The sequence below is a fragment of the Anser brachyrhynchus genome (assembly GCF_964034855.1).
Source record: "Anser brachyrhynchus genome assembly, chromosome: 4".
Lineage (NCBI taxonomy): Eukaryota > Metazoa > Chordata > Aves > Anseriformes > Anatidae > Anser > Anser brachyrhynchus.
Window position 1 is genome coordinate 27,930,898 of NC_137698.1, and position 26,344 is coordinate 27,957,241.

At 37.6% G+C, this 26,344-nt stretch overlaps 1 protein-coding gene across 1 annotated transcript in view; it reads left to right on the forward strand.

The window, feature by feature from the left end:
* Positions 1–954: 954 nt before the first annotated feature.
* The window catches only part of SPOCK3 (SPARC (osteonectin), cwcv and kazal like domains proteoglycan 3), a 318,573-nt gene continuing 293,183 nt past the window's right edge, over positions 955–26,344 (forward strand). Inside the window, exon 1 of the mRNA XM_080591794.1 lies at positions 955–1,017. The gene's annotated coding sequence lies outside the window, so the exon portion shown is untranslated. The remainder of the gene's footprint in view (positions 1,018–26,344) is intronic.

Genomic DNA, 26,344 nt, shown 5'->3' on the forward strand with positions numbered 1-26,344 from the left:
GAGCAAATTTGGAACAAGATGAGCAACACCTTTTCTTGAGGCCTCTGTATCAAAAATAGCTTTTTGAAATCACTTTAAATGTGGGGAAAAGTAAATTTTGCTGTCACAGTTCAAGCATGCAATATCTGAAGCAGAAATAACCTTTTTAATTAGACTTTTAAGAAGAAGGTACAGTTGAGCTTATAATACAATACACACTTCAACATTAGTGTTGGAAACTATTCTTATATCGTCTTAATACAATTTTTACCAAACAATGTTATACAGTAATTTCTTATTTCCTGTGAAATAGCAGGTTGGATTTTTCAATCTTGCAATACTTTCAGTATATATTGGAGCATCTGAAAAATAGAAAAAGAAATTACAGCCTGTCTGGTGTATCCACATTCAACAGCTAATCCTCAAAGGCAGGTAACCAGACAAGTCAAACACAATCAGGAAGACCTTAGAACAAACGCTAAAATGCAATTCCCTGTAATGATAGTAAGACAACACTTACATATGTAGCAGCATGTTGCAGATTGTCAGAGTGATCTGCTCTGGATACCTGATTCCGAAGTATGGAGCCAGAACAAGCAGTGGTTTTTATTGCAGGCTCACACAAACAATCAGTTCTGGGCAGATCTCATAGACTGATACGAATTTCTGTATGTCATTAAGTGATCCCTGGATGGTTGTTGACAGAGGAATTAACAGAAAGTTCCTGATTTCCCTCACCATCCTTCAAAATAGATAATTTCCTTTATCCAGGGATTCCTGTTTTCTTTCACCACCGTTCAGGAGATACACCTTTCTGAGAGCCTGCTAATGGCTTTGTCAGCACAGCTAAGCCATGTGTATTGCTCCCCTTGTGCTCTAAAATCACTTCCTTCCCAGGCTGCATTCAGATTGATCAGTAAACAGCCATCTCTATTTATAGTCCTAGCCCCTCTGGTGTCAACTAACGCTTGCACTTTCAAGGCTTCTGCCATCATTCTGCAATCACTCAGCTCACTCTGCAGAGAAATAATCTCTTAGGTGTGTATATGCGTGCGTTAACACCTTGACTACATTTTGTTAGTATCTGTCTAATACTGGTAATGCTAGTGGTATCATTTTGCTTTTGGTTCTTTGGTTACAATACGTTTTTGACTTTTGAGGGTTTTTTTAGATAACTTGGAGTAGTTTTCATTGCAATTATTTTGTTTTAATTAATAGAGGTAAATCTTAATCAACATGTAACCTGGCTAGCTAGGGTACTGACTGTAATTTTATAATAGATGCGTGTTGATAAAATCTTAACAGAAAATGCTGTGGCTAGCTTGCCTTAATTTACTTTAATACAGTTTTCACTGTTGTTTACACCAGCTCATATTCTGAGCTATTAGGTTCCATTTTGTCTAAAAGTGTCTTTCCCTTATGTGTTTATTTTCCTAAGTACATACCTCTCCTACTGAAATTCTTCCACATGTATTTATAGTATGTCTTTCTTGTTCAGACATAATTATCTTTTACTATAAATTCTTCTTAATGTTTCATTTTCATAAACATTTCAGGTACATTTTTTCCTTTTTAATAACTTCCCCATTCTCATGCCACCATAAAACAGAATGATGTTTTATATCTGAAGTTAGATTTTCTCAGCAGTTGCAGATAAAAAACTAATCTTCAGAGAAAATAACTTTTACTTACAAAGTAAGTAAAAATTGATTTATATCCATTGGTTGCTTTCTCTCTTTTCAAATAGTTACCAGATATCAAGACTTTTTAATATTCAAGCTGCTTAACATATCCTACCAGGTAACTGTGGAACTGAAAATATTTGATCCCAGGTAGGCTTTTTGCCTGGAATCCAACTGATACTCTCCCAAGATAGCTGAGGAAGGAATAAGTCTTTAAAAATGAAAGTTTGAAACTGGGTAGAACTTAGGGAAATTAGATACTTCACCATGGTTACATTTTGCTTTGCTCCCCTTTTCTCAAAAGCAGCTGTAGAATGTCCTTCTATCATGACTGGGAGTTTATCTGAAGCTCTAAATTAACAAATATAGCTTGTAAAAAGATTTTCACCCTGTTTATCCCTGTCTCTCTGAATAATTACCTGAAAAACTTGTCAATACCTGCTTTTCAGATCCTAAGTGTTGAGATTAGTTTTTGGATTTCTTCACAATTTTGTTCTCCATCAAAAGACTTGGCACAGAAGGCATGCTGTCCTTCTACATGTTTTTTCTTAATTGCTTTTCCTACAATCAAGATATGTCTAGCTGTTTATAGTCAGAGTTAGTGAGATTATCTCACCTTTGAGTCTCTGATCCTCCCCACTTGATATTAACATTCTTCCAGAACAATGAAGGACAGTCTTCTACATGTGCAAATCTGTTAGTAATTACTGGTTGTTGTTTTTTTTTCTGTCTAGATTTTGAATCCCTCAGATATTCTATATGCTATCTGTGGTTCACCTATTTCACTCAGCTCTGTCATGTAACAGGACTTACAGAAACACATCCACATGCTGTTGCTCTTGTAGGAGATTAATCCTAGCTGCGATTATGTCTTTTTAGACTCTGACAGTATGATAATTTTGGACATTTCTCATGTGCCTTGAACTAATGAGGGTATGGTTAAGCTGATTGGTGAACTTGCATGTAAGTGTCCAATTATGCCTGTTTATGTTGTGTTCTTCACAGTGTCTTCATATACGATTAAATTAATTAATCTAAATTTGCTGTTGTTGGTTACTCTGTGAAAGCATTCACTGTCTATTGTTCATTTCCATACCTATTCCTTTACTCTGCCTTGATTTAAGCCCATATGGAAAACTTCTATGATATACTTTTGAGAATTTAGATTTGGAAAAGTCCATTTTCAAATTTTGCATGAAATTAATCTTTTATGTTGTGTTCTTTTTCCTCTCAGTGAACTTATTTACTGATGAGATCAGTATTTTGGATTTTCTCTGTATCCTTTGCTACTCACTCATTAATACCTTCCAAGCCAAAGACTGATAATTGCATAATTTTTCTGCTTAATGTCTACAATAGAATTGTGCATATATTGTAATTTGGAGAGGTGTTTATACATAACTTCTTGCAAAGCTGTGCTGTGCATGTAGTCCTGTTTTGGATTCCATCACACCACTGAGAACTCTTGGCTTAGCTAAGCTTCCAACCATGAAGACTGTACAGCTAATGCATAGCCATATTTCATACTGTGTTGTTTTTGTTTTACCACCCAGCACAATTTGAGAATCTTTGCCAGTTACACATTTTTCTGGGTGATATTATGCCTTGTTCTTATTGGCAGATTGCTTCTTATGTCAATCCCCATCCTTTTACTTTCCTAGAAATGATCCCAAGTCCTCTATAAAATTAAGAATTTTAGCCTTTTCTCTCACCAGTTTTGCAGTCTTTCTGGCATTGTCAATGTAAATGAAAAGAAATTCAGTACTAGTATTCCAGTTACGTTGATCCAGATCACTTAGTCTCTGACTTTATTTGGCCTAAAGAATGGACCTTAAAAATATGATCTCTCTTTCTCTGTCACCATCCCAATCTCTTCTTTTTAAAGGAATTCATATGGAAATAGCAAGGCTAGAAGCAGATGAGTAATTGTTTCAAATAGATCTTCAACCTGCTATATTCAGTAGATTAACTCTAGCAGCAATCTAAGTGAATGGTAATTCAAGTGATGTGAAAAACAAAGCTGCACTGAACAAACAAGTATAATGAGTAATGTTCAGGCCATCAGTCTTAAAAAAAAAATAATGTCCTTTGTAGTCATGCAGAATCCATTCATTAAAATGAATCAGTCTGAGTTATGTATGGACTTCGTCACTATGGAAAATATAAAGAACAAATCAGAGTAATTTATCGATTGTAAACAACTAAATTTGTGTCACTGGCAATAAAAAAAAAGAAAAAAAAAAGAACAAGCTTTATTTTCTCACTCTCAAATATAGCAACTTATTCAGTGATTCTTCACCCCAAGTCCTACAGCAATAACTGATAAACCAGCTCATCAATATCTAGTTAACAGCTTTAATTTGGTTTGCTTATTTGTTGTATCTCAGTAGGCTTCTCTTTCCCTTACGCCAACTCACATCTCGCATTGCTGCTGCTACAATGATTAGTACTGGGGCTCTTCTACAACCTTTGCTACTCTTAAGGGTACCTTTCACCTTTCATTTCTTCATGTACTGTTTAGTTTGTGTTACAGCGAGCTGGAGAAATTAAACCGTAAACATCAAGTACGTAGTTAAAATATTGCAGAAGGGTCAAAAGACCAGCCTATTTATGCTATAGATGGAAAAATCATTTATAGAGAAACATTTGTTTTCAGTTTAGGTTCAGGGACAGATAGCACTGTTGTCTTAGAAACTTGAGACTCTGTGGGCTCCAGCTCTGGTTTTCAACAGAAGTGAGAAAACGAGATTTATATTCTAGGAAAGATGTTCACAGGCACCACACACTTCAAGATTCAAAAGCATTCTTCTTTAGTGCATTATGTTCATTACTGTTGCAGCTTTTCATATCCCCTTTGACTTCCTTTTTAGCTTAGCTTACTGATTCTGAGGCTTGTCCATTCAATAGTATTTGTTGGGGACATTGCAAGGATAAGCAATGACAACCTTTTCAGAAAAGCCAGCATTTGACATCTAAAGAATCTGTGCTTACCACCTGTTTTTCTTTGAAGAAAGTAAGGAACCAGATCACTCACATTCCTCACTTGCAAATATTTACTGGGATAATGAAAGGAAAAACAGGTGTCATACACTAGGACTTTTGCAAAGGCAAAACTTCTCGATGCTTTTGTTACAAGAGATAAAGAAACTTGTTTTTGTTATATATAACAAAACTGTTTGGTATGGCAGAGAAAGTAGGGAGAAAGAAGCTTTATTATTAGGAGATCTGTGGCTCTAAGTCCCTAAGCCCTTTTGCAGCAGGTGCCTGGATGTATACATACACTGCCTGCATCCCAGCGCTGTTCATCAGAAACACAGCTGAGAATGACTCCCAGGCACCACAGCCAGTGATTTTCAGAGAACAGTAGGAGTGGGTATTTCTCATCAGACAACCACTGATGAGAAAAACTGAAGTTGACAGGTAGTCATGGTGTGATCCCAGGGTGACGTGTCACCTGTAACATTTAAATTCTGACAGTACCATATATTTAAGTATAGCTGCCTTGTTCTGCTGGAAGCAGTAAAGCTTATTGCTGGGAAAGTACTGATCAGATCCAGTCAAATTTCATCTACAAGATGCGTTAAGGTCACAAGCTCTCCACACCTTCTTGCTGGCACTTGGTGGGCTTGAAGGAGCTGTGAAAGTTGGGCAGTAACCTCTCTGCTTTCTCTTCTGCCTCTTCAGGTTGTAGAACACATTAATTAATGTAGCTTCTAAATATTCCTCCAGTCATTCCTAGTTTTAGGTTGGTGAACATAAATGCAGGGCTTTGTCTCACTAAATCTTAAAAACAAACAACAATAAATGCCAGCAATAAGCCATTGGGAGTTACCTTTCCAGTTACAATGTGGATCCAAATCAGCTTTGATAACTGCTGAGTGCCATCCTAGTGGGTCCATCTTCACAGAGGTATTTAGCAACAAGCTTTCACGTGCATTATCATGGGAGCAAAATCAGCAGCAGGAACATCTTGTGCCCAAGGTCAAAAAAGTTGAATTGCCATGACTGGAGAAATAAAGTCAGTTGAATCCCTTGTAGTGTGAGGATAACTGATGATCCCACAATTAAGGTGGAAGTCACAGCTTTTGAATATAGAGATTAACGTGACAGCTTCTGCTTGGTGTGGCATGCTGCTGGGAGAGTCTTCAGTGTGGGTGTGGAGGGGAGGAGAAGAGGAGGGGTTGGATTGATATTTCTTTTACACTTCCACCGATGGTTTCCTCAGAAGGCAGGATCCACAAATAACAGTAACTGGTGCAGTCTTACTGGTGAGAAACATGTAAACACTGTTTTATGTGAACACTCTCACAGGCTGAGTCTGACGTTTTTTGTCTGTAATTTATGTTATCTATCTAAGCTGTTTTACATAGCTGCACTTAAGAAGTAGAGGCCTTAGGGTGTAATGCTGTAGAAATCTGCATTTGCTGTGGAAATGTGGCTGTGTAGGCACCTGTCAACTTATATATCCGTTCAGCATGCAAGATGCTCGATGACTGGTACGTAGCCAAGCAATGTATGGCTGGACAGGTGCTATTCCAGACCCACAGCCCCATTAAAGTCCCTGTGTTATGCTGGTCTGCAGAGTAATTACCCCTGATTTAGAGTACCGGTGGCATCATTTCATACCGATAGATTTTAAACAGTTTTTAGCACAGTTGAGTAAGCTGGGTAAGTTTAATCTCAAGAATAAACTTTCAGCTTATCCCCCTCCCCCACCCTAAAAAAGCTTTAAAATTTGGTTGTCTCAGAGCTCTGGTGTATGTGTTTGTTTTGGCTTTCTGTTATTTGATTTCTAGTGGAACGTTATAAAGTTTATGTAATTTTGGGCCTAGCAGTTAATGTGTCCCCTGCAGGCAGACTCCATATGAATTAGAAAGAAATTCAATTACTGAACTACTGATAACTTATCTCAACAGAATGCAAATGGATTAAGATGGCTAAATGCTCACTCGCTTACGAATGTACCATTTAACTTGACATGCTCTTTAAGAAAAAAACAACACAAAAGGCTATTCTGATATTTTATACTTTTAGGTTTTTGTGCATCTCATGTTACACTATTTACAAAGCAAACTATGGTAGTCTTTGTTATAACAAATTAGATGAAAACCTCAAAAACTATTTTGCAAACATGCCAAACAATTTATTAGCTTTCCTGAACAGATAAGGTGGAAATATTTCCCCTTTAAAAAATACGAATGACGCTTTTGCTAAGAAGTATTACGCATTTTAGCTATGTACATTTGTTTTATAGGACATTATTTACCATATGAGTAAAATTTTCTTATCTTTCTCAGACTTTCTTACATATAATATATGGCCATCTCTATGTATGGTCATTAGTTCTTACACATGGAACAATCAGATAATTTTATATTCATGAAAAAATTTCCCTCTCATGCCTGATCCTAATTTCTGTAATAATTAACTGAAACTGTTAACTTTTTTGACTTTCATTCCTCTGCTGATTTATCAGATTTTAAAAAATGGTCTGTGAATAGTTTGTATTCCTCATTTTCGCAACCATTTGAGACAATATGTTTATTAATTTACATAGCTGATGGATTAGCTCACGTTTCACAATGGGCTTAGAGAACATACAAGCTCATTTACTCACAGTGTGTGCGATGTATACTGCTGTAGGCTCTTCACTGGTGCATTTCTCTGAAAAAAAAAAGATTAAGAAATCTGTTATCTGTTTTATAGTTATCATATAGGAGACTAGCTGTCATGTAACTTTGGGATTCTAGTTTGACTGGATTTAGAACCTAAAAGCTAAGTTTACTCTTACCTTTTATTTTTCAAAAATTTATATGCATTTGTCTGAAGGGATGTACTTTTTAAACAAGAAAAGCCTTTTAAGAATGTTTTGCTTGCCTACTGAATAATCACACTGTGAAGTCGTCCTACCAATTATCCTGCCAATTAAATGACGGCTCCTTTTTAAAGTAAAATGTGTGGATAAAAATGTATCTTTTGTAGACTGAAGTTGAGGAGCTACTCTATCTCCTTTATACAGAATAGCTCTAAATGCTCTAATTGACACCATTTGCAAGAATCTGGGCACTTGTATAGGTCTGTTTCATTTCAGTGGGCCTTTAGAAGCAAATTTGTTATGAAATATCCCTGTGTAACTTTTATAAAACAGATATTTCTTCAGACCATAAGGCAGTTTTCTTCTACTTCACATCAGTGAAGACATTAAATGTGACTTGGAGTTGTGGGGTTAGAAAGATGAGCTTCATAAAAATGTTTTTATGAAATAAGGTTGAAACAGAAATAATGAATGATATATATCTGGTGTCACTAACAGCATATTCTTATTGGATTCTTCAGGATGCACAAAGTGTGTTTGAAAACCAATATCCTGGGATTGGGGTTTAGTCCTACAATGTATAGCACTTTATAACCCTGTTGAAAAAGGCATTCATATATATGTATTTAATCGTAAGTATGGAAATATTTCAGTTAGGCTTATAGTCTGGACCAATCCTGCAGTCTGCCAACCCCATAAAAAAGCAGCAACTGTCTGCACGTAGACCCAGCAGCTTTTCAGAGGGAATGCCGGCATGAAGAAGAGGCTCTGCGAATGCAGCTGTGTGGACTCTGCCCAGGCAGCCAGACACACAGGCACACACACAGCCTGTGCTAGCATGGGGTGCGCACCCAGCACCTCGCCCCTGGCTCCTGCAACCACGTAGGCATAGCCAAGGGTCTGGTTCTGCTCTGTTGAGAAACAGCATCCATGCTAACTTCAGTAAGATCTGGATCAGGCCATGGAGCAGATGAGAATGAGACTTTAAAGCGACAGTTTACACCATCACGTTATCTTTATTTCTCTCTGTTTTCTTCCTTAAACCAAGGGTCTTGACCGACCACGGCTCTGTTAACAAGCATAGCCCTGCACTTCAATAGATGTGAACTGATGTTGAATCCCACTGGAGTTTTCAGCACAAACCAGTTTGTGGATTACAACTACAGTATCACGGACATTGTAGGACCAAACTCTGAGAGCAGAAAACTTTCCTGCACACAAATAAATTCAGATGTATATTATGATACAGACAACACATTTACAATTCTTTTCATTCTTGCTTCAGAAGCACTTTATGAATCATGTAATACGTTAGTTCATCCGGAATAATAGCTAGCCTACTAGCCTTACATACTCCTTTGCCAGCCTGATGGGTCCATGAGAGAAGATACTTGTCTTTCTCGTTCTTTCCTTTCTTTGCAGACTAGCATAATCTAGCCAGAAAGCATTGATATACCTTCTGTTTTAATATGCTCAACTATTTTTTCACTTCATCAAGTGAGTGAAAGATAAAAACAGAACTGTCCTGAGGATTTTTTTGAAACCATCCCAAACAGAAGTCTGTGTTCTGGGGATCAGTGTTCTCTGTTACGCAACATAAACAGAAAGGTACCTACAGGCTTCACACCATCAACAGTTTGGAACTTAACAAAGGGTGGTGTGGTTTGCTCATATCTTCAGTCATCTGTGTCAGTGCTGGAAGCGAGAAGTAGTTATCAAAGCTTACTTCAGTCATTCTCAGTAGTATTACTAGTGAAGATGCCAATTAACATAACAATTTTAATACCCAAAGCACCTACAAACTGTAATTCGGATGATTTGATGCTGAAGATGTTGACCTCAGTACAAGTTCTTCCTGTAAAAAATACCGATGAAGAAACAGAGAATTATTTTCTAGGCACCCCTAAGCAAAAGAATACAATGCTGTCTTCTCTGAATTTTTTGTCATTTGCATAGTTCCAACAGAAGACATTTTGAAGTCTTAACAAACTAGTTTTACATCTATTGCTCACCCTGACTGTGGCTTGGCTGCATGTGACAAAAAGGGAAAGAAAGTTAAGAAGGAATGATAATGCTGAAAAAAGTTGCATCTGTAGTTCCACTCGAAATCCAATCAGCCCCAAATTACTTCTGTGTTCCTCAAAGGTAACTTTAGTAGTACTAATCAAGGCAATGCAACGAATTTTACTACCAAGAATGATAAAATTGTTCTGTTGCCAAGAAAATGAATTCATTGATACTGTGCCAAAGCAAGGTGTGCTTCTAATTATTGCAGTTTTCAATTGCAACAGTGCAGGAACTGCTTTAGACAGATGAACCAGAAAGCACACAGTTCTCATGAGATGTCCTTTACTATAAGACCATCCCAGACACATTTTTGACTATAAAGATCTCTTTCTTTTAAGGAACATCACCTTATCCTGTAACAGCAAACAAATTTCAATCTTTTCTTAAAAAAATGATAGTTTACTACTTTACAGTAAATAACAAAAACCTGTGATGGCTGTGGAAGTTATAAATTTCACTAAAAAATACCAAACCATCACAAATGTTGCGGGGTATTCTGTAGAATAAAATGTAATATTAAATTATTTTTTGTTTGTTAAAATTTTCAGAGATATCAGTAGTAAGCAGCTTTGAGGCAAGAAAGAGAAAAAACCCTAATGCAGACAAGCCTCTTTAAAACTCTGTGAATTGCAGTGTTCACCCATCTTGCAGCATGATTTGTAGCTGTGTTGGAAGAGCAATATGGTATTTATAACGTGGGAAGGAAACTAAAAAACATCTAAAACTAGGCAATATATATCAATGTAAATAAGCATGTAAACAACGCTTGCACCTTTCTGGAGGCTCCTTCAGGCAGACTTACTCATCTGTCCGTTGGTGTCTTTGAAGACCATTACTCCTTTAGGATACAATACAAACAATCAAAATTAGACACTTCCATGAAAGAAATTGTGCAAATACATATTGAAAAAAATCCTTTTTATTAGAAGTTTGTCTCCAACAGTAGAAGCAACAAAATCTTTGCAAGAAAGGAAGAATAAGGAATAAGGACAATAGAACTTAGTAATAATTTAGGAATTGTGTAGTATCTTAAGGGAAAAAGTACTAAGAGAGATCAGAAAGCAATTCAACAATGCAGGGTAATTATAAAAAAGAATAATATAAAAAAAAATCAACAGTATCAAAAAGGTAGTAATGATAAACTGCTTCAGTATAGATAAAGAAGGAAGTGATTCTCTAGTGATTCTCAGTATGGGTCCTTTCCCTGGAGGGTATTAAACCACCAGGTTTGGGGGTTGTGGGAGGCAGGGTAGTCTCAGGAAAGATTTGAAGCTTTTCCTCATCTTCTCACAGAATTCCTCTTTCTGTTAAGCTGAAAGCAATATCTAAACATGTCCTGTGATATCTGCATCTGGACCAGTACTTCGTGTACAAACAGTAAAACCAACAAAGAATCAAAATTGTGTAACTAACTAAGGGATAAATATAGAAGGGAAGCCTACAGAATTAGGGAAAACAAAGGCACAAAATGGATTACAGCTATTAGGAAATGTGAAAGGCAAGAAGAAACTCTTTAAAATTATAAGAGGAATGCCCCATTAGTTAATAAAGAAATAGAAGGTAAAACGAAACACAGAAGAAAGGCTGTAGTATTTTATCCTTTTTTTTTTTTTTTTGTGTGTGTGTGAATCTGTCTGCATACATGGATAAAATAGGCCAGATGTGACCTGTAGGTTAGCATGATCATTTTAATAAGGAGGGAACACAGGTTCCAACAGGGTAAGAACATTCAGATAATACAACTTCAAGTTATCAAAGCCTGATGAAATTCACCCTGGAGTAGTTAAGGAACTTCCAATGCTCTAGTCATTATTTTGTGAATAGGTGAGATCCTAGAAAACCAAAGAAGTTTTAGTATAAAACCTGTCTCTAATTTTGAGGTTCAGATGAAGGGAACATTAGAGGTCTGGAAACAATGAACCAATATGCTTTGTTTTGTTAACTTAAAAATACTTTAACCAATTATTAAGCAACCTATAAATATTTGGAAAATAAGTAAAGCCAGCATTGATTGGTTCTTGAAAAATCTATCTGATTTTCTTCTTTGACATAATAATTGGTCTAGTAAAACAGAGAAAAATAATAGATATTATAGATCTTGGCATCTTCATAAGCAAAGGAGATTAATACAGTCTACAGTAAAATTACCATTTTGTGGAGTGATGGGTCTATAAGCCCTGTATAGCAGGAAAGAAATCAACTCCAGCAGCAATTAAGAATAAGCTGTAAATGGGCCAGTCTGCAGAATACAGTACTTGTAGGAGACTAGGAAGGGAAGAATACTGTCTGGAAAAATCCATTTTGTGAGTAGATTGGGTTTCTAAGAAGATCACATGCAGACTCACTGAGGGAAAAGCTCCCACTTGATAATTGCAAATAAAGCCTCATAAACTGGGTAAGACTGCTATGTGCCAACAACAGCAGGCAGTAGCAGTGGCTGTGGGCAAGCTTCTGGCCTGGGACAGGATGGCCCTGGCTAGAAGTGGTTATCCCTTTGCATTGCTACATTAGCCGCAGGTGTGATATCTCTTCTCTGTTGAAGGTCTGCTCAGCTTCCACAAGCAAAGACATGCAATTGTTGGAGAATTGTGACGGGAATACTGATGTATGCTTCTGTCCCAACAGCACTGTCTTGGAAGTGTCTCCACTTTTTGGACGGCAGTGGTTCTGCTGATTGTGTTCTGAAAATCTGAATGATCCAGATTTCAGATAATGTTTCAGGAATATTGTCTTAATATGTGATTACACTGTCACCACGTAAAACAGTTGCGATGATATGCCACCCTTCCAGCCTGACACTACCTTGTGATAAAAGAAGAACCAGCTCACAGTACTCTCCTGGGTAATGGTGGTGTTAGCAGAAAGTTCCTGATTTAATTTTTCTGTCAATAAGAGGGAGGCAAAGCAATTTAAAGATCTGAGCAGTTAGATTGAGCAGTGATCAAAGATCCCGTTTGTTCATCCACATCAAACCACATCTGGAGTTAAGTCAAAGATTAAAATACCAGGCACAAAGGACAAATACAGGGAACTTACAAACAGATTCAAACTTTAAACATGGATGTGAGTAAGACGTCACATTTGAGAAAGGAAAATCTACGAGTAAATCTGGAGAACATCATATCTCAGAGATAGTAACTCTGAATTGTAACTTTTCCTTTGACTCCTCTAATCACCTTACATACACCTCTGCACATAACTACTCTACTGGTAAGAATGGCATGGTGGAACCACTGCTCTGGCTCTTTCTCAGCCTCTTGCTCTTGCTTCTTGCCACTAGCAGAGTATGAATAGATAGATGCTTCCATTTTGCCACATTGCCTTCCAGTTGTAGTGCAAATGCCAGGAGGCGGATTTGCTCTCATCTGACCTATTCAGTCAGTCTGTACTGACTGAATACATATATCCAGAAGTCAGCCTATATGAATTTGACAAATTTTCCAAACCAAATGCTGCTCAAGACTCTTCTGCCAGATAACCATGCCAAACTTAGTGAGAAACACCAGAGGAAAGAGAAATAACAGTTAAGAAACTTAATGAAACATTGCCAGTGCAGGAAGGAAGAAGTATCAAGATGGAAGCATATTTCAGAAGAGAGAAAACAGATGGTTATACCTAAATTGCCACATTCTGAGTCTGGAAAAAGGATAAATAGGTAATGAGCCTTAGTGAAAGAATTACTATAGAGATGTTATGGACATAAATAGGTTGTGTTAAAAATTGTTATGAATCCAACATGAAAACATATTAGTACTCAGAGCCATTGGCTACTGACCTGTAGCCACTGCTGGACTCTGTGCTGTATAACATCTATTAAGCATCTGTTAACCCTTTACAGCTAAGTGGGAGTTTTACATAAAGTGTAATCCTGTGGAACATAAGATAGCAGAGGTAGTATGATATTTATGAAGCACACCTTTTAGAAGGAAGTGTTTGCACCTAAGAAATAGCAAAGAGGTTGGGAGATCAACAACATGCAGATCTAGATCACTGAATGCCAGCCATTACATTATAAATGTTTCACTATCATCACATAATGGTAATTCACATATTTAAGTAGTCTTTCTTCTCTTATTCTCACATTTGTAAAGAATCTTGAATCTTTTATTTCTCACTGAACAAAGAACCAAAAGCTAGTGACTGTTACACAAACCCAAGTACAGTTTGATCTCTAACCTAGTCTCATTGGTCTGCAGTCATACACTGTACAATAGAAATATAATACAATTTTGTTCAGTAAATTAATGCAGATTTTAATCCTACACTGGAGCTCATCAGAACTCATTCAAGATTGAGGAATGTTCCCCTCATGAGGGGAGCACAAAACAAACAAACATGACAGGTGTTTTCAATGAGAAAATTTGTTGGTTAATGATCTGAAATGCCAAAAAAGTAGCAGAAATATGGGCAAAAAGGTTCAGATGCAATATGTAATTATTATAATTTGCTAGAACTTTTCAGCTCTTTAAAAATACTGTACAAATTCAGTGAAATTAATTAAAAATTATATTTTTTGTTAGACCTGAGTATTTTTTTAAAAAAGAATTTTAAATATTGTAGAAGGAAATTAATAGATCTTTTTGTTTTTCTTAGTGCTAGAAAAGTTCTTCATTAGCTGAGACATTTGCATGGAACATGAAAAACATTTTTTTTCCTTGTTGTATTAATTACCACAATTGTGAGTGTAGACTGGATAAACAAACTTACAAATGGCTAAAATTAAAAATTCGCCGTTACAAATGGCATTCCGTATTCTAGACTAAAGCCTTTCAAACCTGATGAAACACGGTTTGTAGCAGAATGCGTTCAGCTGGTGATTAGTACTGAGATTACATTTAGTCATTATATTCTTATGCATCTCTCAGAATGCAATGACTTCAGTTTGAGTTTGGTACTCTTTTCAATGAACACACTTCTAGAAAAAGAAGAAAAATTCAGAAATATCTGCCTTTGGTTCACAAGAAATTATGTGTGTTATCCTTGTATTATGCTGTTGAGTGACATTTTTCAAGTCTAGTTATGTAGGATAGATTTTTGAGACTGAAGCTATACTTAAGTCTCACAATTTATTTTGGGGTAATTTATGCAGTATTTTGCAGACAGCTGTGCTTTCAGTTTTGTCTGAATCAAAGGCAAAGATGGCTCAGAAGATAGGTGGCCCCCAGCATGTTTTAGGGTGTTGGGTTGTTTATCCCCACCTGCAGGACTTTGCACTTCCCCTTGTTGAATTTCACGAGGATCCTTTCAGCCCATTTCTCCAGCTTCTCAAGGTCCTGATGAATGGCAGGGCAACCCTTTGGTTTATCAGCCACTCCTCCCAGTTTTGTGTCACCAGCAAACCTGCTGCATTGACATTCTGCCCCACCACTCAGATTATTAATGAAGATACTCCACATTATTAGCCCCAGTATTGACCCCTAGGGAATATCGCGAGCTAGTAGCCTCCAACTAGGCTTTTTACAGCTCATCAAAATTCTCTGAGCCCAGTTGTTCATTCAGTTTTCAAGCCACCTCTCTCTCTGTTTACCCAGTCCATGCTTCATTAAATTCTCTATGACAATGTTATGGGACACAGTACTCTTGCCTTGTTGAGGTCTAGATAGACAATATCCATTGCTCTCCCCTCATCTACAGGGCCAGTCATTTCATTGTAGAAGTTTATCAAGTTAGTCAAGCTTGACTTCCTTTTGGTGAATCCATGCTTACTGCTTCTGATGATTTTGGTTTCCTTCATGTACCTCAAAATACTTTCCAGGATTGCTCCATCATGTTCTTAGGGGCTGAGGTGCGGCTGACCAGCGTGTAGATGCCTGGGTCCTCCTTCTTGCCCTTTCGCAGACAGAAGTCCTCCAGTTCTCAAACTTCTCTCCCAAATGCCTTGATCATTTAAAGATTTTTGAAAGTGGCCTTACAATGACATCAACTCCCTCAGCACTTGTGGGTGCATCCCATCAGGGCCAATGGATTTCTGTATGTCCCATTTGCTGACATATTCTCTAACCTGTGCCTCATTAGTAACCAACACAGATGATTCTTGTCTGCTTGCAAAATATCTGTATTTATGCACAGGTTGTTAGCTTTCCTGGGAAAGGCTTGGTATCTTAATTCTGTGTTTGTTTAATGGCCAGTATGATCAGATTCTAGGATAATTAACATGACCATTCAAATATTACTAATACTGTAAAAGAGTATGGATTGATACACATCGACATTACAAATTGCTTTAAACGTAAGCAACTCTAGGGAATTTGTATTGCTGTGTCACAGGTGAAAATGGTTTAAACACTGTATGTTCACTGTCCACTGAGTTTTTACTATTTTTTTTTACTGCTATTAATGAGTAGAAATATATGTTCCAGGTGATATGTCTTGAGAGGTTTACTCTGAAGGACTCTGAGGCTAACATTACTGTCAGATATTACTGGTTTATTCAGGAATGTCATTTGTTTATTCATTAGCTAGTGGAATACTTTTGTTTAGATTATAAAGTGTTCTAACATGAGATTTCACTTTGTGGCTGTTTATAAAACCAGTTCACAAACTGTTCTTCATTTTGTCACCAAGCACTTATTATACTAACCTTAATTTATACTAAGCCTAATTGTGCTGTATAGCAGTTCATCAGGAAAAAAAAAGAAAAAAAAATACTACTCCAGGCAGTGAGATTGTCAGACATCAATGTAAAAACAGGGAAAATGGCCAAGTGTTGAAGGTATGGATTAGATGCAGAAAGTGTTACCTATAGTTTTGAGTTTACTCCAAATTTTTCACTACATTCTTTGCTAAGTCATTGAGGACAACAAAATTAAGATGTTTAGGCATCCAAATCTGGAAAAAAAAAAGGGGGGGGGGGGGACGACGACTGAAGAACCTTTAAATAGGACTTCTGTAGACTTTAAATACCTAGATCAAAAACTGAACCCCAGAAACTCCTGCTTGTTGGGCTGTCTAATCAGAGTACAGAAAAACTTACCAGAGAGAGGAAGCGAGAATAAATGTACGTCTATATCTTGTCTGCCTTAAAGAAGCCTCCTTTGGATTCTGGTTTGTTTGATATAAATAAATGAGTGATCCCAGGGCTCCCCTCTCCCTCAAACCATGTAATAACTAGTTTGCAGAGTCATATGCAGGTCATAAAGCAAGCTCTCTTAGTCACCAGTGCTACCTAACAGATATACATCATCATGCTCCTGGCTGAAAAAAAAAATAATAAATCTCTTACCTGTTTGCAAAGAAGAGATGTGAGCTGTAATCCTGTTTGAATGAATGCCCTGACCTACATACTGAGGTCAGACATCTAAGCCTTGAATTGAGGCAAAGCTCTTGACAAATTCTTGTTGATAGATGTTTTTATTTTTTTAGTTTACTCAGAACTTATTCTAACACAGCTGACCTTGTAAAGCTTCTGAGATGCTCCTTCTTACACACATCCTGGCTTTCAGGCTCATTTTTGCGTCAGATAGCAAAAAATGATGGATTCTACTAAATCCCTTATGGCATTATTCCTAAAAGCATAAATGCATAGCAGCAATGCAAATCTGAGAGATGCACGTATTTGACTTGCTGTACTTCAGGTCATATTTAAATGCTGAAGAGCAGCATGAGAGTCCTGCGAGGATAGGTAAATGGACATGGTGGGATGCCCAGATACTGCAGCAGTGAGGGTCTTGATACAGCCATGGCCTTCTTGTGTCCTCAGCAAATCCACCTCCATACCCATAAGTATGTCAGTAGAAAGTATGGCAAAAACAGGTTCTGTCTATAGTGGAAAATAGTCTGTGGGTATCCTAGGAATGTGAACATGAGCTTTGCTGAAATAAGACACAATTGCACCAGCAAATGAGTCAATATAGCTCATATTATACACAAAATATGCATAAAATGCTACTTACCAAACACTTTATTGGTACTAAACTAAGCTCTATTGTAAATGTTGTCAATATGCATTTTTTATACATTTTTGTTTTATATATTTTTTTATATTTTTATATATTTTTTATACATTTTTATACATTTTATACATTTTTTGCATGCAAGACACTAAAACTTCACATTTATAAATAAAACACATTCAAGAGCGTATCATAACTATAAAAATATGTAGGGGCTTTATAATTATATAAAAACTTTGATAAGCTATTTGAGTTTGCTATGAACATGAGTATGATAATGCACATGGTTTAATCAATACACCTTTCAAAGGAGCCTCATTTGGGAAAATGCAAAAGCCATATCTTGCAGTCAGTAATAAATATTTCATTAAATTATCTCTAATTTAACTTTCACTCCCATTGGCAAACCTCTAGTGGTACATAGTTTTTTCCTCTAGATTTTATTGCTCTGGTAACATGCAATCATCTCACAGCCGTTTGCTTTCTGATCTATGGCATATTGCCTTGCCTTAGATTAATCTCATAATCATTATCTCGTTTAAGTAGGTGATATTTGACCATCTAATCATCTTAAAGAAATTTGAGTAGAATAACATAGACTTACATTTAGCATTCAGAAACATTTTTGAAACAATGAGAAAGTGATTTGACAAAAATATAGCATCTAAGTTATTCTTTTTGTGCATGAAAATGCACACTGCATTTACTGACATAATTAAATTGCCTATGTATCTGACTTTTTAATAATGAAAAAGCAAACCCTGGGGTGCTTAGATTATTTGCTATGTTCATTTAAAGCAAGGAATTCAGTAGTACCTATTCAGTCATTTACTCTTTCTATGCAATGTAGACAGAATGGAAACGGTGCCATAGCTTTCTAGGGTGACAGGTTTGATACAGGTTTGTTATTTTTTCTGTTTTAAGTGTTCCTTTTCAGTTCTTGCATTTGTATATACTAACTACAGAGAAAAGAAAAAATTCAGTTTATCTTGTCATCCAGCTATAGAAAGAAGCAGTATATTCAGATGTCACACTTATCAAGTTGCAATTTTTGATAGATAAATAACATATTTTTTTCAAGGCCTTGTTATGGTTTCTGGGCATATAGCAAAAGCTTTTAGGTGCTCTTGGAAATCAAATTTAGATCTTAAAAATTTTTAACTATTTTTCCTGAGGCCAGGATAGCAATACTATAAGATGCGTTGTCTGTGATATGAAATTAATTGAAACTGATGTTAACCTGCAAAGGCTTAACTACCTGCTAATCTTTGGATAAAGACCCTTGACTTGCTTAGACTGAGGGTTAGATAACATGCATTGGTTAAGACATCTGTTCAGTTCTTTATATGTAATCTGGTCTCTATGAAGCAACTTCTTTGGATGCTTGCCTCATTCACTAGATGCTATCCATCTTCTCCAAAAATATGTCAGTAGCTTTTCACATTTAATTCCACTGCTTTCTTGCATTTATGGGTAACTGAGTGAGTTATAACAGTAAATCTGTTAGCTTATGTTAAAATTAATACAAATTCAGGACTTCCAGAAATTTCAAAAATGTATAGACCAGGTATTTATTTGGACTTAATCAAAGTTTTAATGGGCATGGTAGTTTACTCCTATCTGCCTAAATCCTGGGTGTAAACAGTAATCCTCTCAAATCAAAAACCTTCCTTTCCCTTCTAGCTTCAAATTCCAGTACTTGCATAAGGCCTTCAGCAAATGTGCAGTAAACCACCAATCCCACTCACAGTCCTCTAGCTCTCCAAGGAAAAGTATGGACTTAGCTATTATTCAATAATGTACTCTGTCCAGTTGCTAGATTTATGGTTTCTCTTCCTTCTGTCCTTCCGTCCTTCCTTCCGTCTGTCCTTCTGTCCGTCCTTCCGTCCTTCCCTTTTTATCAGTGATTCTACTCCTGTCACTTTTAACTTCCTTCTTTCATTAGCACCCATTAACTACAGTCTCTGGATATGGAAATACTATGGGAACCATTGCAGGATCTTCTGTTCCTCTCTAGGTCTGTGTGCAAACATTGTTAAACTTCTTTCATTCCATATATTCCTCATAACCTTCATATTATGCATTAACTTCATGTTAAACCAAGGGAGAACTCTCTTAACCCCCTGTTTGTTCTTGCTCTGAAGAACAGCTGTTTTAATTTCCAGTATGTTGATTATCCCAACAGATGAAGCAAGTATGTAGCAATGTCCTTTGGTCATGTGCAGACTCTAACAGATCCGAGCAGCTAAAAGCCATGAGTAAAACCTGGATGTAACTTGAATGAAAAGTTAACATTCGGCAATTGTTTTCACATTTTGAGCCTGGAGGCCAATCATGAATAAAGCGTATTAGATCTCTCTTCATATGGGATAGATGGATAGAAAGATCTATGTTGCTTTTTATGACAGTTTCAGATACTCAACATTGTGAAATAAAGGACCACAGCATGACAAGATTATTTGTTATGAAGTATGCATGAAAGTACCCAGCAGTCAAGACGTGCTGGACTGAAGATATTCAAGAGTTTCCAAGTTACACCAACTTCACTTGCCATATTGTCTTTTTTGTTCCTCGTAGATATTTGGTATTTTAAGTGTATAGCAGAAGCATTCTGAGTCTGGAAGTGCAGTGCACTTCTTCTTCTCAGCACTGCTCCCTTAAGAAAGCCTTCGGAGTTTAGTGAATAGATGGCAGGGAGGTCCCATAATAACACTTACCTGCCACTTTGAAGAATAATTTATGACTACCATTACATGGTAATTTTAGTAGGCCTTTCTCTGATACTGCTGATCCATTTGTCATTTAGTCTGTTGATTAACTTGAAAGAAGAATACTGGATGTTTTCCGTTTGAAAAAGTGCAAAGAAAAATCCCATATACTAAAATATCTCATGGGCTTGATTTGGATACTACAAATTTTAAAATGTTACTTCAGGAAACACACTACATTTTATATGTATCATTCTGTAACATGATTTCAGAGTCTAGTGATTGTTAGAAAGACAGAGTTACTGTTATAACTCCCTCAGTTACCCAAATTAGGTTGCATATGCAATTCAAATGTGTAAAAATGTTAGAACATACCCTCCTAAGCAAAGCAAAATTGTAACCCTGGTGGAGGAATGTTTGATTACCTGGATTTAGATCTGTTTGTGTCTCTTGTAAAGAAGGTGGTTGTTGCAAAGAACATGAAAATTGAAGTTGTTTATCTTCAAAGGTAATACAACCAGTGTTAATTGGTAGGGGAAAAAAATAGATCTATCCCTAGTGACTTGTCTGCAAAGTACGTTGAATAAAGAAACTGCAAAAAAAAATTTTGGCCTATAGAATAGAGTAAAAAATAAATAAATTGTATATTTAGAAAATAACAATACAAACCACAAAAAGAATGTGTGAAGAACATGAAACCTTTTCTGATAGCTAAATATAATAAATAGAAGGAGAGAATATAGAGAATAAAACTGCCTTCATAATGGCAAATTACTAATGGGTTTCAGGCTCTTTGTATTATTTATGCTGTCACACTGCACTGTCATTAAGATTATGGATCTGTGTTATCTGTGTGGTATACTCAAGCTGAAGTGTTGCAATTTCTATGTTGTTTTACCACTCTTACACAAGTTCTGAAGAAAATATGCTCTGAAATGCAGTAGCTCCCGAATGTGTCTGGTGATGGCAAAGCAGCGATACTGTTTGTTCCTCTACATGAGATGCATATATTCAGTGTCAGTTCAGTTTTTAGACATTGTATAGTAGAGGAACCATGGGGTTTTGGTTTCTTTTTTTTTGCCAATATGGCAGCGTTCATTCTCTGCTGATGTCAGGAAGGAGCAGTGTTTCTACTTCTCTTTGCACGGGGACCTGAAATTTAAGATGTCAGAACATAAGAAGCTGCTTGAGGGAGGCATTTTCATATTCATCTATTCCTGAAAGGGAAGTCATTTTTTCCAACAGACTGGCATTTAAAAGACTATTCTCACTTCAAGCTCAGTCTGTGTGTATTCAGGCTCGTCTTTCTGGGCTTGTTTCTGACCATTGCTTTTTTTTTAATTTCTCATCTGGCAGATTAGTACAAATTTCTACACTGTCACACAAGTGCCCTTGGTTATCCTTTTCGTTGAAGCCAGCCCGGTCCCTCCTAAACATCCCTTTTGGCACTCTAGTTATGGCTCACATGCCCAGAGCAAAGGTCTGGAATATTCTATGCAGGCATTGGAATAGGGACTCTTCAATATGGACTGTATACAGGAGATGTCTGGATGAAAAAATAAAGTACTTAAATTACTTGCTTGTGAAGGAAATGAAGATATTATTATGATATCATATTCATAATGATAATCTGCTTGGGTTTAGCTGTTGGGTATCTCAAATTCACTTTTTTTCTGCTGAATAGCTTGCTTTCTTCTTTTGCTCAAGGAGTTCCTGGCTTGGCACTCTGTTCTTGAGGGTTTGGGAAGACTCAGACATACATCAGTCAGCTTCTGTAAAGCTGGAAGCCAAGTTCTTCATGGAGCTGAAACACTCATGTCATAGACTCCTGATCCTATGCCAGTCAGCCAGGAACCCCAGGGCAGATTGCACTGGTCTTTTAGGAGCTGCAAGTATTAAGATCCCAAATGCTATTCACTTTTGTTGATCTGACTCTCTTTGGAAGGAGGCAGCTTGAAATCCTGCAAATCCCCAAGAATGGATTAGTCTGACTACTGAAGTTATTCTGAAGTAAAGGACACAAGCTGGGAGCCAGGATAGTGCATGGAAGGATGTTAAAACTTAAGCTTTTCTCTGATGGACGCCTGTTTGTGACATGGCAAAAGTTTGCAAAAACTTGATGTTCCCATGTAAAGGTCATTGCTGATCCATCCTAATCCCCTCTAATATGGGGGTTTGGTCAACAGAAAGCTAAACATAAGCCAGCAGTGTGACCTGCCAGCCAGGAGGGCCAGCTGTACCCTGGGCTGCATCAGGCCCAGCACGGCTAGTGGGTCGAAGGAAGGGATTGTCCAGCTATACTCTGCACTGCTGTGGCCTCACCTCGAATACTGTGTGCACTTTTGGTTATCACAGGATAAGAAGGACATAAAAATTAATATTTTTATGTGTCCAAAGGAGGACTACAGAGGAGGTGAAGGGTCTGGAGTGGAAGATGTATGAGAGGCATCTGAGGTCCCTTGGTTTGTTCGGTCCAGAGCAGAGCAGGCTGAGGGGAGGCCTCATGGCGGCCTGCAGCTCCCTCACGAGGGGAGCGGAGGGGCAGGCGCTGAGCTCTGCTCTCTGGGGACAGCGACAGGACCCGAGGGAACGGCATGGAGCTGGGACAGGGGAGGGTCAGGCTGGGTGTTAGGAAAAGGTTCTGCACCGAGAGGGTGGTCAGTCACAACACCGAGCCTGCCATAGCTTAAGAAGCATTTGGACAAAGCTCTCAGATACAGGTTTTGATTTTTGTGTGGTCCTGTGTGGAGCCAGGAGTTGGGCTCATTGATCCTTGTGGGTCCCTTCCAACTTGGGATATTCTATAATTCTATGATTCTATATGTTTTTTCTTTTTTTCTTTTCCCTTCCCTTCCCTTCCCTTCCCTTCCCTTCCCTTCCCTTCCCTTCCCTTCCCTTCCCTTCCCTTCCCTTCCCTTCCCTTCCCTTCCCTTCCCTTCCCTTCCCTTCCCTTCCCTTCCCTTCCCTTCCCTTCCCTTCCCTTCCCTTCCCTTCCCTTCCCTTCCCTTCCCTTCCCTTCCCTTCCCTTCCCTTCCCTTCCCTTCCCTTCCCTTCCCTTCCCTTCCCTTCCCTTCCCTTCCCTTCCCTTCCCTTCCCTTCCCTTCCCTTCCCTTCCCTCCCCTCCCCTCCCCTCCCCTCCCCTCCCCTCCCCTCCCCTCCCCTCCCCTCCCCTCCCCTCCCCTCCCCTCCCCTTCCCCTCCCCTTCCCCTTCCCCTTCCCTTCCCCCTCCCCTTCCCCCTCCCCCTCCCCCTCCCCCTCCCCCTCCCCTTCCCCTTCCCCTTCCCCTTCCCCTTCCCCTTCCCCTTCCCCTTCCCCTTCCCCTTCCCCTTCCCCTTCCCCTTCCCCTTCCCCTTCCCCTTCCCCTTCCCCTTCCCCTTCCCCTTCCCCTTCCCCTTCCCCTTCCCTGGAAAGTTCTCAGATATCTTGATTTAAGATGCTTAACCCATAACTACTCTCTGGGGTTTCAGCCCAAACTGGGCTGAAAGACATAAAAAACCAGGTAATTCTAATTCTCATAAACGTATTGGAGCTGAGAAGTAAATACAGATGTTCAGAGTTCGTCATTTAAAATTGGAATGAAAAATTTTACCTCTGTGCTCAAAATCATCACTTTTATTTGATAACCTGGATTCACTTAATGGAGCATAATAAGGAAGATAAATTAATGTCTCCTCATTTCTAACCTCTTGTTCCACTCATTATCCTTCCTTGATTTCCACTAAATACAAAGATGCCCCTACTTCCAGATGTTTCTTTATTAAAATATTTCCAGGACAGATTAAAAACACAAGTCATCCAAAATGCTGAAAGTTCTCAACTCATTATCACATTTTACATATCATACAGACATACTGACAATGTTAATTAGTGAGAAAGGCTTGATTGTTCTTTAATTACTTTGCCAAGAGCTAGTACAAAATAGGAAGCCACAAATTATATGACATATTATAAGTGGATTGACTTTAATGATATCTTCATGTACCAACATGCATATTTCATTACTAAGCTTTTAGCTTAGTTATTAGCATTTTAACATGGCCATTAATAATAAAAATGCCAGGTTATGTATATGAAGAAAATTATTTCTGCAGAATTTCAAAAGACACCTGAATTAATGGTGCACTTATTTGTGTTTTGCAAAGTTCCTGATATCAACATCAGGAAACAGTGTATGGATCATAAACTTCTTCCTAAAACCCACCCTACTGTGGTGTCCTTATGCATTTTATAAAAAGATTCCTTACTGAAAAAAAATGCAAGCAATCTATGGAACAGAGTACAATCCTAAGAAAGTGCCCTATTGCGTAGAGAGTCAAATCTGTCTCATCTTCTGTGGCCCCTGAAGATCTGATTTTCTAGTGTTCAGTCTGGGGGAGGATTCCTCTTGTTGTCAGAGGATATTACTCCTGCATCTGTAGGTTTAAGGCTGAGGTGGGAAAGTCCCTAACTTTCCAAGCACTCTGAAAGCAAACCTATATGCATAAAATGGAAATAGTAAACTCACCAAGCTGTCTTTCTGAGAAAAGATAGAGCGCCTGCTTACTGAAACAAGTCTCATCCGCTTTTACATGGATCATGTTTTTACAGCAGTGCTATACTTGCTTGGATAAAATGACTACTGTTACTGATTGATAACAAGACAAAGCTAGTTTAATTTATTATATCTGCTTGTTTATTACCATCATATTATAAAGATGACATTTATGTATCAGCTTTGATTTGAGCAAATAACTTTGACATTCAGCAACAAAAGGTCAGTCCCTCAATTTTGCTTTGAAGTTTAGAGTTCTATTAGTCAAATATGGACAAACTTTTCTCCTCTTTACCTCACCCTATTGTGTACTATAGGATACTAATGACAATATGAAAAACAAAAGAACCGCATGTATCTGGTGATGAGACACTCTTATATTTTCCACTATATTTTCCATCATATGTCCACTCTCCTTTAAAACCAAAAATGGAGACGAGATATTTCAATCTGATTTAATAAAGAAGAAAAGCTATTGATCGCCATTGTGTAAGTAAGAAAACAGTTGGGCTTGACATTTTTTTTTTCAGTTTTATAATACTGTTTTTCACAGAAGAGTTCTCAGGTGGAGTACCTCTTTCACTATACCTACATTCAAGAGTGCTTTGTGTCCTGAATAATTGGAAGTCTATTGTAATTGCCTAGTCATGATATCTAATGCATTACAAAAATGTCACATTTCACTTTACTAAATATGATTAAAAATCTAGCAGAAGCATATGGCTTGGCATTTTGAAGAAGGTAGACTGCACAAGGATGCTGAGTTCCTTCACAAGGTTGCATTCTTCAATTCAAAAAGATGTCTTGTTCGTCCGGGTGAGGAGCTGGGAATACTCTGGGACTGACGGTCTTTCTCTTTACAATTAATTATGCACACATAATCACTTTGAGAATCTTCCAAAGGCTGACACATTATATTCTCGACGGAAAGCCAAGGATTTCTGTACTGTAAAATAACACGAGAAAGGATTCAGAACAGAGAGATTAGGATAATAGGTGAGAATCAGCAAACACTCTTTGGACCAGAATGCTCTTTTAATTTTCCGAAGGGAAAATCCTGATCCACTGATGAAAAGTCATGATTTCGAAAATCTGGAATACTCTTTTCTAGCCCAAAGAAGAAGAACTGAAAGCCTTGAGGAAGAGAAATGACTTGATATATGGTTGTATTTTGAGCATATTCCTAGGCTAAAGTTGACTTGGCTTTTATTTTTTGCTCACTTGTATATAGTTCTAAACAAAAAATAAAAAAATGTGGTGCTTTAGAAGAGTGGTTACTGTGCAAAGTAGACTCTCTGTGGAAGCTTTTATGTATATTTAATTAATCAAGGGCTTATGCATGATTAATATTTTCAGTTGGAGTGTAGGCATAGAAAGCTGTTGTTCACCTCTGGTTCTGATTGAGTTTTTCACTCTCGATACGGCTTACCACTTCTTTATAAGGGGAAAGACAGCTCATGGGCTGAAGTGAGAGTGAATGCATATAAAAAATTCTGAAGGTGGATGCAAGTGTTAATAATTTTCATTTTTTTCTCTCTGGTGCTGAGGCTATTTATTGCCTGCCAGATTTGCTTGCCCATTTTCAGATATTGCCAGCCTTCACTGGAATGGTGTGGAAAATATTTCCATTAGGAGTAGCAACAAAAAACCAAACTCCATGTTAACATAAT